The following is a 14,543-nucleotide window of genomic DNA, read 5'->3' as shown; positions in this document are numbered from 1 at the left end:
TTGGAATCTGAATATATTATTCTTCTAACCATCAAATCCCCTGGAGGACTGAATGTGGATAAGTGGTTCTTTGTGCATACTGGATAATTTTGTTGAGAAAGTTGTTATTAACTCTGGATCAGTACTGTTCTTCCCTTTACACCACAATATAAGTGTATTTTCTGTTTTCTATTGTTATACTCATGTTTTTAAACGAGATGGTGCACACTATTGGTGAGGCCTTGATGAAGACCATAAGTTTGAAATTCTTTGCCATAAAATACATTTTACAAAACACATCCAGGAGTGCCAGCATTTTTGTGTTTGCTGTGCCGTCACCAATAGGTAGTTATAGTAAGGACCTAGTTTCTATTGTCAGAGCATTGTTTGTTTTGCTAATAACTTTGGTGCTATTTGACAAACCTTCACAAAATCTTCAAAGCTATTTTCCAACTCACTACAGCTGCTATCTTAAACGTTTCAGGGGGGCCTAGAAAGAAGGGGGATCCCAAAATGCATTTTCCCTACGCAATTTCCCATGGGGATTTTGAACACTACTACAGCCCGAACCGCTGAACTGAACTACACCAAATCTGGCAGAAAGATTTTTGTCCAAAAAGAGTGCTTTTTGTGATTTAGTGTAAATCTGGTTAATTGTTTTTGAGTTAATAAAGAATAAAAGATTTATTGATCTCTAGTGATGCAGAAGGTCTGCAGATCTGATAGATCTGATGGTGAGATCTGATTGAATGGCAACACTTCCATGAGGAAGTGTTGGCAGTCATCTTGGACTCAGACTCAGCCGAGTCCCAAGAAAAAAGTACAAAAAACAGAAGGGGTTCTGGTAGGCAGACTCTGATCCCCTAGGTCCAGTGTGGAATTGCACAGTGATCACCCCCATGGAGGCCAAAAACATTTTATTTTTAATTTTTGTCACAAATTTACAGATCACCTACAAATCCACCACATTTTTTTTTTTTTTTTAAAGCACGGTGTCCCCACTTCAGTTGATTTCAACCCCAAGAACTGCCACCCATCCTCCCCCAGGGCACAGCTGTGTCATTAAGAAATGGGAGGGGACAAGCAGCCCTCCGCCTGGGCTGAATTTGGCTCCAGGAACCACCACCCCTAGGGCCCAACTGAAAAGGGGGAGGGGAGCCAAGTGGCCAGCCTCACCAGAACAATTTGGGCACCAGAGACACCAACCCCTGGGCAAGACAATGGTAAGAAATGGGAGGGGCAGCATGGCCCCATCTCCTGAAGCCATTAATGGCCCTGGGGACCACACCCCTAGAGCCTGGCTCAGCTATGCCCCAGAGTGCCCATCCCCAGGATGTAGCAGTTTCCCTGCCTGCACTTGTGCAGGCAAAGAAACCTCTGTTTTCTCTCACTTGGCAGGAGCAAAGCTCCTTCTAAGCGAGAATAAACAGTAAGTCTGCTCCCAGCGGTCAAGAGCAGGAAAAATGCTCTCACCAACTGGAAGCAGACATTTCATCTGTTTCCCTGCCTGATCTGAAGCGAGCATGGAAACATGAAAAAATTGCTCCTGGTTGCAGGGATCAGAATGTTTTGCTGCTCTCTGCAGGTGGGAGCAATGCTGGCTCCTGCGGGTGGTTGGGAGCTGACTGGGGCTACCAGGGCATTGGGTTTCCCTCTGCGTCTCCCGACAAGGAGGAAGTGGGTACCTTGGGTGGGTTCCAGGGCACCCACACTTTACTAGCCAGGATGAGGGGCAAGCGAGTCCTCAAGGCCAATATTTGCCTAGGGAGGGTAGTGCTGCATGCCCCCTCCCCATTCTTAATGTGTCTGGGCCCCACGAAATGGGGTCCCTGGGGCTGAAATCAGCATGCAGAGAGGGTACATGCAGCCTCCTTACCTTATTAATAATTACATTGGCCCTAGGGGATGGAGTACCCAGGGCCACTATTGGCCAAAGGGTGGGGGTGTATGCCGGCCCATCAGACAATGGGCAGTACCCAGGAGATGGGGCTCCGGGGCCAAAATCAGCAAAGAGGGTTGCTCATCCCCACTCCCCAATTAATTAAAGAATAGGCCATTGGAGATGGGGTCCCTGGGCCAATTTTGGCTCACGGAGGGGGACTGCATGACCGCTTATAAATACAGACGGAATCCCAGAGATGGGGTGCCCAGGGTTTGAAATCTGCCCAGGGAGGGGTCGGTGTGCTTCATTTTCACCGGCATTAAGGCAAGGCTCTGGAAAATGGAATCCTACAGCCATATAACAGCCTGGGGTGGGGGGCCAAGTGCACCCCTCCCTCTACTAAATATGCCTGGGCTCTGGGATATGGCTTGGGAGGTGGACTGTGTGCCCGCTTCCCCATTTATAATAAGGCCAGGGCCCAGGAGATGTAGCCCTGGGGCTGAAATACCACCAAGGGAGGGTACCACATGTCCCTTCTTTAAAACAATTTGTGGGAAATCAGCCCAGGGAGTGGGACTGAATGTCCCCTAACAGGTTGGCTGCCTTTGGGGGGGTTGGCCCCAGGTCCGGCAGCAATCCAGGCCCTGTGGCTAATACCCCACCATGCACAGTTGAAGATCATGTGCAGCACTAAGTTGGCTACATGCAGGCTTTTGATTGCAGGCCCTGGCCACCTGCCAGCATGCAGTGGGGTTGGCTGTATTTGGGGGGGGATGGCTAAAGGCCCTGTGGCCAACCCCTCCTTGCGATATAGAAATTTACTGAAAAAACATAGGTAACAGAGACGTTATAGTTACGAAATAGATTTTAAAAAACCTTTGAAATTCACTAAAAAAACAACGTTTACATGGATGTTATAGTTAGGTTCAGAATTAATTAGGGTTAGAGTTTTAGCAACAAACTATAACTTGTGCCGTAAGGTAACTATAATTCGCGCCCTCGCCATGCACTGCTAAATACCCACATATCATATCACTTATGACATCTTCTGTGATTTTTAATAATATCACAGCAACATTTGCAGTGAAATTATTGATGAGAAGCCTGCGCATGTGGGGGCACAAGTTATAGTTACCTTAGGGCATGAGTTATAGTTTTTTAAGGTAACTATAACTATAAGTGCTGACTTTCTGTGGTTTTGTGTGTGTAAATTCTGAACCTAAGAAAAAAACATTCCTGTAACCTTTTGTTTTTTTAAGTGAACGTCTAAGGTTTTCTAAATATCTATTATTTTAAAATGCTACCTCTTTATGAATAATTAAGTATGCCAGCACAAATTTAGTGTCATGTTTTTCCTCGTTACCAATTTCTGCACAGCAGTGTTTAGAAAAAAATAAATGCATAAGTTAACTGTCATACTCCTTGTCAGACCACTTTCAGGGGGCCATGGGGCAAACAGGGGTTGTTGGGCCACAACTGAGGTGGTTGAGTTCTTTCACTACGGATGACCCAGGGCCTGCCTCACTATAGCTCTACAAACTGGGCCAAGTACAGCTTTTTTCATACTTGGCACTCAATAGTAGTGAGGGCAGGTAGTCACAGGTTTCTCAGGAGGTTAGTGTGGTTACTCAGGATTAGAATCAATACCACCCCTCAGCAGTGGAACAAGATCAATGTCCAGCCCAGTGCATCTCTTTGTAGAAATTACAGGTGCTTAAGTACACAGAAAACCTCCACTGCAGAATCAATAATGCATGAATAAATGGTTAATGGTTAATGGTTTCAAGTCTGTGCTCTAGGGCCTCCTTCCCAGTAGCCTTTAGCCTTTTAACTGCTCCTCATTTGCCTCTGCTTTTTTGGGCTCCCCACCTCCGATTCAATATGAGAGGTAGATCTGTGGGTGCAGCTCGTACTACTCCCTTTTTATCTGATCTCAAAACACAGTCTCTCGAGCCCAAGCCTGGCATTAACTCACCAGATTCATAGTAGCCATGCATGCCCATGTCTTGCCCTCTAATGGAAGCATCATTTCACCGGCAGAAGGAGTTTCCAGGCAGCATGCAGTATGGCAGTAAGCTGCATGTCAACCGGCTGTGCAACGCATCACCAGAGGGTCACAACAGGGCTGGAGGCTTCTGACGGGGTCTTTCTTGTAGATATCCGGCAGTGCTCATGGTGGTGGACGGTGGTAAGCTGGCGCTGCTATGACCAGCACCGCCACGCGAGTTAAACGCCGCCAGCCGTATTATGTCCAGTAATATGGCCTGGTGGTGTTTTTCTGGTGGTAGCAGTGCCTCTTCCTGTTCCCTGATTGAAGACCTCCTCGACTAAGTGAAGTCAGGCTTCCGACAGCGGAAGGGGGAGGGTGGCGGAGTGTGTGTGTCTGAGTGTGTGCATCAATGTCTCAGTGTGTGTGTGAATGTGTCTGTGTGTGTTGTGTTGTTTGCGTGGGTGTATGCGTGAGTGAATGTGTGTAAGAATGGTGAAGTGAGTGTGTGTCTGCATGTCAGAGTGATTGTTTGTTAGAATGTGTGTGAGTATGTCTGGAAGTATGTGTGAATGAATGCGTGTATGTCAGTGTATGAATTAATGCATGTATGTCTAAGTAAATGGGTGTATGCCTGGTGCATGTGGGTGTCTGTGTGCATGTATGCAGGGAGGGGGGTGTGGTGTGAGGGGCGCAGTTACTGTAGTGGGGGTGGTGGGAGGGGAGGTGATGTGTGCTTGTGTGGCTGTGGGGGGTGCGGTCAGTTGTGTGTTGTGTGCGTGTATGGGGGTGAGTGAGTGGATCAGAGAGGGTGGGGAGGTGAGTCTGGATGGATGGGGGTAGGGGTATCACATGAGTGTTGGAGGGTGGGTAAACCACCTACCAGTGACAGTGCAGGAATTCCCTGTCACCGGTAGGGCCTACCACCATGGTTTTCGTGGCATTGCTAACTCCATGAAAACCAAGGTGGTAGGCTGGCTCATAATGCCATTGGCAGTACTTTGTCGGCCGTTGGACTGGAGATAGATATCTTCAACCCGGTGGTTCATACCACCATAGCGGTATGAGTGTAGAAGTAGCCGACCCACCAATCTCATAATGTGGTGGTATACACTGCCAGCCTGCCAGGGTTAAAATGAGGGCCTTAATCTCCAAACTGACGGTATCCCACTGATTCAGGTCTACCATATCGCACCGCTCCAGGTGACTGATGGGAATACATTGTGAAAGTCACAGTGCCTGATCTAGTAGCACTGAATCCTTGGGCTCACTTGCTTTTTGTGTCTTTGCCGTATTGACTAGTGCTTAATTTCAGTCAGTGGTTTCCATTTACCAGCACAGGCACTTAATTGTCAACTCCAGCAATTGTGACAGTCTGCCACACAGTGGAGCTATTTGTCTCATTTTTTAGATAAGCTCAGCAACAGTTGTTCATTAATTCAAAAGATGAATACCTGCCACACAAACCAGTCTTATAAATTTGGGGGCCTGGAATAGTCTGAATTATTGCACTTGCTAGAGTGTGATGGTTAGTAGTTGTGTTGGTACTGTCCTGGGCAGTACTGGCAGAGGCAATAGGTGGTACATGTGGCAATGTCCTTACACTTATTTTATTTTACAAATTAAGTACTGGGATGGACCCTGTACCAGGGTCAAATCCAGTCCTTATCACATTCCACTCCTCCTGCTGGGTTGGTGATTCCTTCCCTTGGTCATAGGTATCATATCTTGGCACCCAGGACTGTCCATCAATTTCTCCTTCAAATCGGAGTCTGTGTGAGGTTCCCTTCTCAATGGGAAGTTGGCTGTCACAGAGGCACCATCCCTTGGCTGCATACTAGTCCCTGAGTACACTGTGGAAACTCCTGTCCTTTGAAGAAGAACCAGCGTTTTACAACCCAGTGTATCAGGAAGGACGCTGGCAATTCTAAGGAAAAGCCTGTATCATCATTCCACCCCATAGAGTCTGATGCACCCTACTCCTTTTTTAGGAGAAGCCAGCATTTCATATGTACTGTCTGGAGAAAGCAACTTTTCCTCCATCGTGTGCTCTGGTCCAGACTGTAGCCTCTCAAAATTGAACTCACAGGCCTGCATCACGGTCTGCATAGCACACTATCACATCTAGCACACACGTACGTGTAAAATTACAGGATGTTGCGTTCGGGATTTTGTGCTCATCATGAGCAGCAGAACTTTACCCAAATAGTCCTATAAGTGCTTATTTATGTCTCACAAGTACACGCCTGTCACTACAATTTACCAACTATGATACACTGCCACCAGTGTTCTCCACACATGAAACATGCGAGAGGATCGGTACTCCCATGCCACTTTGAGGGCGTGCTATGAGTACCCCTCTAAGTTCAGGGTTGAGTCCAGAAACAATGATTGTCAAAAGACCAGGCCTAGGTCAACCTGCGTAGATGGGATTAGTGTCTGGCACGACCAAAAATCTGAATGCTAAGCAATGTTACCTGTCAACTGTTCCCTGTTGTCACACTGTTCCTCAACAAACGAAGTAAGATTTCTCTGATATTTGATTGTTGTTTGGCTATTTGAGAGAACTCCCTCCCCTTTTTGAGCAGGCAAATTATTGTTTCTGCTTGCTAACAAAAAGGTAATAGCTACATAAAGCGTGAATATGAAGCTGCTAAATATGTGGAAGAGGCAGAGAAGTTCAAAGTGTTATTTTCTTTTCAAAATTGGATTTAAGAGTGCGTTTGAAAATTATACTTTTTAATTGCTGTTTTACAGTACTACAGCTGCAGTCTAATGGATTTAAATAAAAAAGAATAAGACGAAAATAATTATGCCGCAAGTGGCACACCTTTCCTTTTTTAGCTCTGGCACTTCGCCTGTGGAACAACCTACAGCCTGTTCTGTCTTCGTGCTGCTGCACCTGCAGGTGTCAGAGGCACCTCTCATTAGTCTCCACCGGAGAATCTCGTTTTTTGTGGATACAAAATCTTGTTAGTCAAACCCCCTGGGATCGAACAGCGATGCAGTCTCAACTCCTTTTAGTTTTTAATTGAGCGAACTTGCTGGTTTAGACGATAAGTGGTTATGAAAGAGTGGGAAGTGCTACACTGCGGCAGGCAGTCTCTCGCATTCCTGCTCTGCGCCACTCAGAACATACAGCTGAAACCAAATTACAGAGCAATGAACATTTTATATTCAATAATAGGACTGCATGACCTGAGCGTTTCAATATATAGTTCTACAGTTACCGTATTTATATTTATTGGGAAATTGAAAGTACTTGCCTCTCTGTCCTCTCTCTTACATTTTGTACCTTTCTCCAAAGAGATGACATCCTTCAAACTGTTCTCCAAAGGTGACCCTTTTTTGAGTCTAGCTTTAGGAAAGACCTTTTGATTTTACTAAAATTATATCCACTACGTATAATTATAATACTCATAATTGTATTATACCTATAATATAAATATATATCATTATTTTGTATCATTTATTTATTAGCATTTATTATTTATTTATGTATTGTTTTATTATTATTTATTGTTGTATTGTATTAAATTATAATAAAATATATACTTAAAATAAACTTATTATTTTTATTACTATTTATCTACTTTTAATTTACAATTTTACATAATGATGTGATTCTTGAAAGAAAAAAGGGCTTTCAGCTAGCTCTCTTTGTACGTAAGTTTATCCCTGTGTCATTCACATTTTGCTTATGCCTACTTCAGCTTACAGAATGCAGCAATAGGTCATCCTACTTAAGCCACTGGTTAACATACCTTAAGCAACTGGTTAACTTCATTTCTCACAATGAAGACATCCATGCACAAGCTAGTTCCCCTTAGTGCCAGTGTTTTTGTTTTACTTTATCGCTTTAGTGTTGTCTTCTTGCTCAGAGCCTAAGGTATTAGCAGAACGTTAGCAAAACCAAAGGATGATGAACGGAGTGCTGAAAAATTTCAAACACTCAACCCCAGTCACTGATCTGGGTTAAATTCATTGTTCTTTTGTCCCCATGCCTCCCTAGTTTGGACCAACCATATGAAAATCAGTCTTGACCCAGCTCCCCATGATAAAAGTCCAGCCTGAACTGCCAGGCCAGGTCCTCCCTGGACCAGAAAAAACAAGCATCCTGGGACTGGTTTCAGGGTGTCACCCCTCATCAGCTAGGCTAGCTTGAATTCAGTGGCACAGTGAGCAAGGGACCCACATCTGGGTCCAACCGGCCCCAAGATGCTTGCTTCTGGTCCGGGATAACCTGGCCTGGCAGTTTCAGAATGGACTGTTTCCATGGGGAGCAGGGTCAAGACTTATTTGCATATGGCTGGGTCCAAACTGGAATGACATGGTATGCAAAATAACAATGGATTAAACCCAGATCTGTGACTGGGGTGAATGTTTGGCAATGTTCAGCATTCGGTCCATCATCTTTTTGTGTTGCATTAGCAGGACGCTACAAGCTATTCATGCACAGGGCACATTGCAGCTTTATCAGTTCCTTTTCCTTTCTATTGCTGTTGTAAATTCCTTATAGAGTGTTCTTTGTTTGTCTTATCACAGTTTTTTCAAACCATAACAGATTGTGTCCATTTGAAACTGTTCTGTATTAAGGTGTCTCTTTTAAAAAATTCACGCAATGAACAAAGCAGAACAAGTTATTTCGGGACACACTTTCATCCCTGGATCTGTAATAAACTTTGCCTAGGAAGAAAAGCAGACACTATCATGTTTAATTTTACAGCAGTTTTAACACTTTCTTTCTGCATCTGCTCCCTTCAGCCATTGGCTAGCTCCACTATGAGTTACTGCACGATTCCCTTTCAGTAGTAGTTCCCTTCAGTGCCAGGGAGCAATATGGTGATGTGTGTGTTTTTATTTTGTATTTTGCCTTTGCCAAAAGCTTTTTTTCAGATTGATGAAGGCCTAACAGCTCCTGAACAATAGCGTTTTGCAAAAACCATGAAAAAAAACGAATTGCCAAAAACCATGATAAAAAAACGAATTGCCAATGCCAGAGCTATTGCATTTGCCAATGCTTGTTCAAGGTTTGAATTCCTGTTTGAGGTGTACGCCTATGCCACAAAAAAAAAAATATATATATACTTACCGGAACTTACCTTAATGTCCCTGGAATGGGTCCCTCCAGCCTTGGGTGTCCTCCTGGGGTGGGCAAGGGTGACAGGGGGTGTCCCTGGGGGCATTGGAGGGCACCTCTGGGCTCTTTCCGAGCCCACAGGTCCCTTAACGCCTGCCTTGTCCAGGCGCTAAAAAACGGCGCAAAAACGGCCGTACGTCATTTTTTTTGACCCGCCCACTCCCGGGAGTGAATTTTGCCCGGGAGTGTAAATACGGCGCACATGCCTCGGAGTAAATTTTTTAGACGGGAACGCCTACCTTGCATATCATTAACGCAAAGTAGGTGTCCACGCTAAAAAATGATGCAAACTCCATGGACTTTGGCGCTAGATGCGTCTAACGCCAAAGTATAAATATGGAGTTAGTTTTGCGTCGGAATTGCGTCAAAAAAACCAACGCAATTCCGGCGCAAACAGAGAATAAATATGCCCCTGAGTCCTTATGTCATGAGGAAGGTTTCATTGTTTTTTTTGTGATTGGCAGGGTGGAGTCTCTTTTTGTTTTGTTACTTCTCTCTTATCTCGCTCAATGCTTTTTGTCTTGGCGAAGATCTAATTGGGGGAAGTTGAGAATGTGTCCAGGGTCCTTCTTCAGGTAACAGCCTCAAATTTCAGAACAGTTGAGGGAAAATGTGTTAGCGCTATCCCAACTTATAACTCCCATCCTGAACTGTCATACACGCACACACATACACACACACACACACACACACACACAAACACCAAAGCAAAGGTATTCCCTGCAGCAGACTTATAAAGCTACATATATATATATGGTCTAGGATAGTAAAACCTACAACCTATCCAGAGATATCTACAGCATGTGTATTAAACTGATATGTTATCTTAATGGGATTTGTACATGTAATCTTCAGTTTTTACATCTCTGTAGTAAGTACACTATAGAATGAAGCAACGTTACTGGCACTGGAACTCATGACCAGCAGGTTACACAGAAAATGCTGCACTTGAACTATGAAACCAGGTGCATCCTATATTCTGTTATTATTACAGTAATATACTTGAATATACTAATTGAATCAACTTCACAGGAAATAAAAGCTGATTTGACCCTTCTGGGATTTTAATCTGTGAATCTTCGACTGATCAAATCTTGCAGCAATTGCTGAATGTAAGATGTGTCTTTTTAGAAACGTGGGGGAAGATTTGGAAAGCTTTTGTACCTGGTGTGTGTTACTTTTTTAACACCAACCTGACAAAAATATTTTTGGGCATTTACAAAACAACGCAAATTGGTATATGTGCGAGATTCTCCCCTTTCAAACGAGGCCTTCCTAAATGGGTTTCCTGGCACTCGATCGCAGCACAGCTGTGATCGAGGGCCAGGAATCCCCACAGGACACCAGGGATTTCACTTGGGGGGTCGGCCTCCACAGAAAACAGGCTGCCCCACTGGGGCACATTATTTTTTAAAAGGTAAGTTTACCTCTGGGGGGAGGCGCGATCACCCCCGATCAAGGCCTCCTAGGGGTGTAAAAATAGTGCCATATCCTCTCGCGGGCACTAGGCTTAATCACACAAGTGAGGTACCTTTTTTATCTGGAGACTTGATGGAATGCTGGGTGGAAGGAAGTTTGTAGCGCCTCTCAGATTCCAGAACTTTGCAGCTCCGAAATTTGAGGGAAAAGTGTTTTATTTGCCAAATGTTGAGGTTTGCAAAGGATTCTGGGTAACAGAACCTGGTGAGAGCCCCACAGGTAACCCCATCCTGGATTCCCCTAGGTGTCTAGTTTTTAAAAATGCACAGGTTTGGTGGGTTTCCTTAGGTGCCAGCTGAGCTAGAGACCAAAGACTACAGCTAGGCAATTTCCAAAAAACACGTCAGATTTCAAAGTAAAAATGTGATGTGTCCATGTTCCATTTCCTGTCGTGGGCAGTAGGCCTACCCATACAAGTGAGATACCGTTTCTATCGGGAGACTTGGGAGAACACAGAATAGCAGATCAAGTGTTTTTGGCCCTTGTCCTTCTCTACATGTTTTACCTTCCAAATGTAAGACAATGTGTAAAAAAGAAGCCTCTTTGAGAAATGCCCTTTAATTCACATGTTAATATGGGGACCCCCGAATTCAGAGATGTGCAAAGTACCACTGTTTCTCAACACCTTATCTTGTGCCCATTTTGTAAATCAAAGGTTTCCTTGATACCTATTTTTCAGTCTATATATTTAACCAAAGGAATTGCTGTAAACCCGGTATACAATTAAAACCTATTGCAAGGTGCAGCTCATTTATTGGCTCTGGGTACTAGGGTTCTTGATGAACCTAGAAGCCCTAGATATCCTCGCAACCAGAAGAGTTCAGCAGACGTAACAGTATATTGCTTTAAAAAATCTGCAATAGCTGGAAAAAGTTATAGAAGAAAACGTGGCTGGAAATTGCTCTTTTTTCACCTCAATTTCAATCTATTTTTATTTTAGCTGCTATTTTCTGTAGGAAAACCTTGAAGGATCTACACAAATGACCCCATGCTGAATTCAGAATTGTGTCTACTTTTCAGAAATTTGTCCGGGATCCAGCATTGATTTCACACCCATTTATGTCACTAACTGGAAGGAGGCTGAACACAACAAATAGTAAAAATGGGGTAAGTCCCAAAAAAATGCCAAAATTGTGTTGAAAAATGTGATTTCCTAATGCAAGTCTGCCTGTTCCTGAAAGCTGAGAAGATGGTGATTTCTTTTACTGCAAACCATTTTGTTGATGCCATTTTCAGGGACAAAATCACATGCTTTCTTCAGCGGCCCTCGTTTTCCCATTTTTATGAAAAAAACAAAATATTAGCTGTCTTTGGCCTCCTCCAGTGGAACCCACAAACTCTGGGTACCTTTAGAATCTCTAGGATGTTGTAAAAAAGGATGACAATTTGGCCTAAGTGCGAACTACCCCAAATAGCCAAAAAAGGGCTCAGCACTTGGAGGGAGGGTGAGGGGGTGGGGGGGGGAGGGGTATGGCCCAGCAGCTAAGGGGCAAAGAGTTCATAAGCTTGTGGCCTTTGAAAAATAAATTTCAGATTGTTTCATACAAATTCAGACCTTTCTCGTCTGGCCTAGAATTGCTTGAAAATACAACCATTCTATGTATAAAGTTAGGCACTGCATTATACATATAGATTTACCATCAAATGCATAATGGCTTCATTCCTGTAGGGACGGTGACAGTTTTTACTAACTCCACCAGATGTATGAAATCCGAGGGAATACTGCAAACCCCTTAATTTTCATCCTGAAATTTTGTCTGGTAAAAGAAGATGAAATCTTCAGCTGAAAGTCTGGCTCAAATGAGTTACTAGGGCATTCGGACCCGAGTTCCCCAATAATTCCTCATTTTTAGTGGACCTTCAGGTGAATCTCCTAAATGGTGGGAATTTCCCTTCCACTAGAGTTACCATTATGCCTTATACCTGTAACTCAGAGGTGGGTAATGTTTTACCCGTTTAATGGGCCACTCATAATGAGCAGAGAGCTGTGGCCTTTTGTGCTGCATCAAGTGTGACTCAGCCCCATGATGCTAAAGGTTCCTATCCCTCTCATCCCAAGCTAAAGTCCAAGTACAAACTTAAATCATATAAATTAAAAGGACTAGTTTTCCTTGCACGTAGGCTCTGACTGGGCAATCCCATAAATCTATTTAAGAATTGTGAGAGACATGGTGCTACATAGCCCTCCAAGTAGTGGTGAAAAGACAATAAATATTATCTACATCGTTTTGTTACCTGAATAATCAGATTTACATGATACATGTTGTGGGAAGCTAAATTTAAATCTACTGTCCCACAATGAATATTTAGGAGGTAACGATCAATTCAGTGACCTCGCTGATGTCTGTGGTGTAAGAGAAAACAGGAATTGTTGCCACATATATTTCCTACCTGTCCTTGAGTTCAAAAGGCCTGAAAGAGTGTCATGATAAATGGTTTGACTAGATGGTGCAGAGATCTGTGTGCATCTGCTACATCACTTGTTTACATTCCAGTGGGGCTGTCTCATCCTTTTCTACTGTCGTGGTGAATTAACTAAGTAGTGCTAAGGTGAATGTTCCTACAATTACCACTACGACGTATAACGTTATTACTATTGCTATTGCTACTAAAGTGAGATGGCAAAGTTCAATTTTGTCTGTTTCCTTTTTTCTGCTTTGCATTTTCAATTCAAGAAGGTATTTCCAGAGGTAATTCTTTACATTAAATGATATACTTCTAGAAGAATGGCTTATAGACAGGTGAAAAGGATCTTCTCCATGGTCTTCAAGGTTCTGTCAACGCGTTCCTTTATGGCTAATTTATTCACTCTGGGACTCGTTTTAGGCCAGTGAATCTTTTGACCCTGATTGAATACACCTTACGACGAGATAACTGATCAACATGTCAATCAACATGTCAATAACGTCATCAATATTCACCATAACAAGACAATTCAGATTAATCAATGACATTAATAAGACTCAGGAACCACCATGACCTTTGAGTCATGAATAACCACACCAGTTTAGTACGATTTTATGATGTTTATTCCCTATTGATTGCAATTTTACTAGTAAGTTTATTAGTCTCAAAACCATAAAACACATCAACATTGTCACAATATGGCAACTTGAATAAGATTTAATCAAAGCAAAGATCATGAACATTAGAACATAGCACAAAGTCAGTATGGATTAACCCCAGCAGAGTATTATTAGCACGTTATTCAACAAAGCATAGATTCAGTCATTTGTCTATTTGTGTCCATTCAGTGAACTCCTTAACTAACCTCAAATTAGCATTGGCATGTTGGGCTTCATGCAAAACAGTTTAGCAACATCAATTTGGAAAACCCCTAACTACGGTCTCTGTCAAAAGAAGCAGTTGGTACCTATAAAGGAAAGGCAAACAGACAATTACAATTTCATCATTATATAGTTACCCTCCGTAATGGGTCAGCATACAGAGTCAGTCTTCGACCTCAGGACATCAGTTGATTCGCCATCAGCCAGGGAATTCAGCAAGACGGGTAAGAAGGGACACTTCCCTCATTAAGAGGAGAAGTATAGAACGGGCAAGATAAGGGCGAGGATGGTTTGAAGAACCAAACAGCAAAGTCTCTAGGCAGAGTGAAAAAAATGTCTGGGTCATAACAAAAGTTTGCAATGGCATCTCTCTTCATGACTCCTCGTGTCAAAGGTTTTTATCACTTTTCTGTTGTACAGTCCCCTAATTTCTGATTGGGTAGGGTTGGCATTCCACTATCTCCATCCAGTGGGTTTCCAGTGGTACTGTCAAATTTGTCACCCCATAACAGTTCTCACGTAGTTTGTTGGTTCTTGTGATTGACGTCTTCAGTGGGTAGAATGACCGGTATGATTTCATACTCTCGTGGTCCTCTCACATCCTCAGTCAGTAGGTCCATTGTCTGCACTGGTTTAGGCGACCTTGTACCTGTAACTAGTCTACAGTGTTGCATTCAGCAAAAATGTTTCCTTGAGAAAGTCGAATTTCATGAGAACGGATCTACTACGGTTACACTGATCATCTAGCTTTTGGAAAAGTACGAGTTCACGTCCTTCAACAAGTCAGCA

This window comes from Pleurodeles waltl, chromosome 11 (genome assembly GCF_031143425.1).
Source record: "Pleurodeles waltl isolate 20211129_DDA chromosome 11, aPleWal1.hap1.20221129, whole genome shotgun sequence".
In the NCBI taxonomy this organism is placed as follows: domain Eukaryota; kingdom Metazoa; phylum Chordata; class Amphibia; order Caudata; family Salamandridae; genus Pleurodeles; species Pleurodeles waltl.
This window is presented reverse-complemented; position numbering follows the sequence as displayed.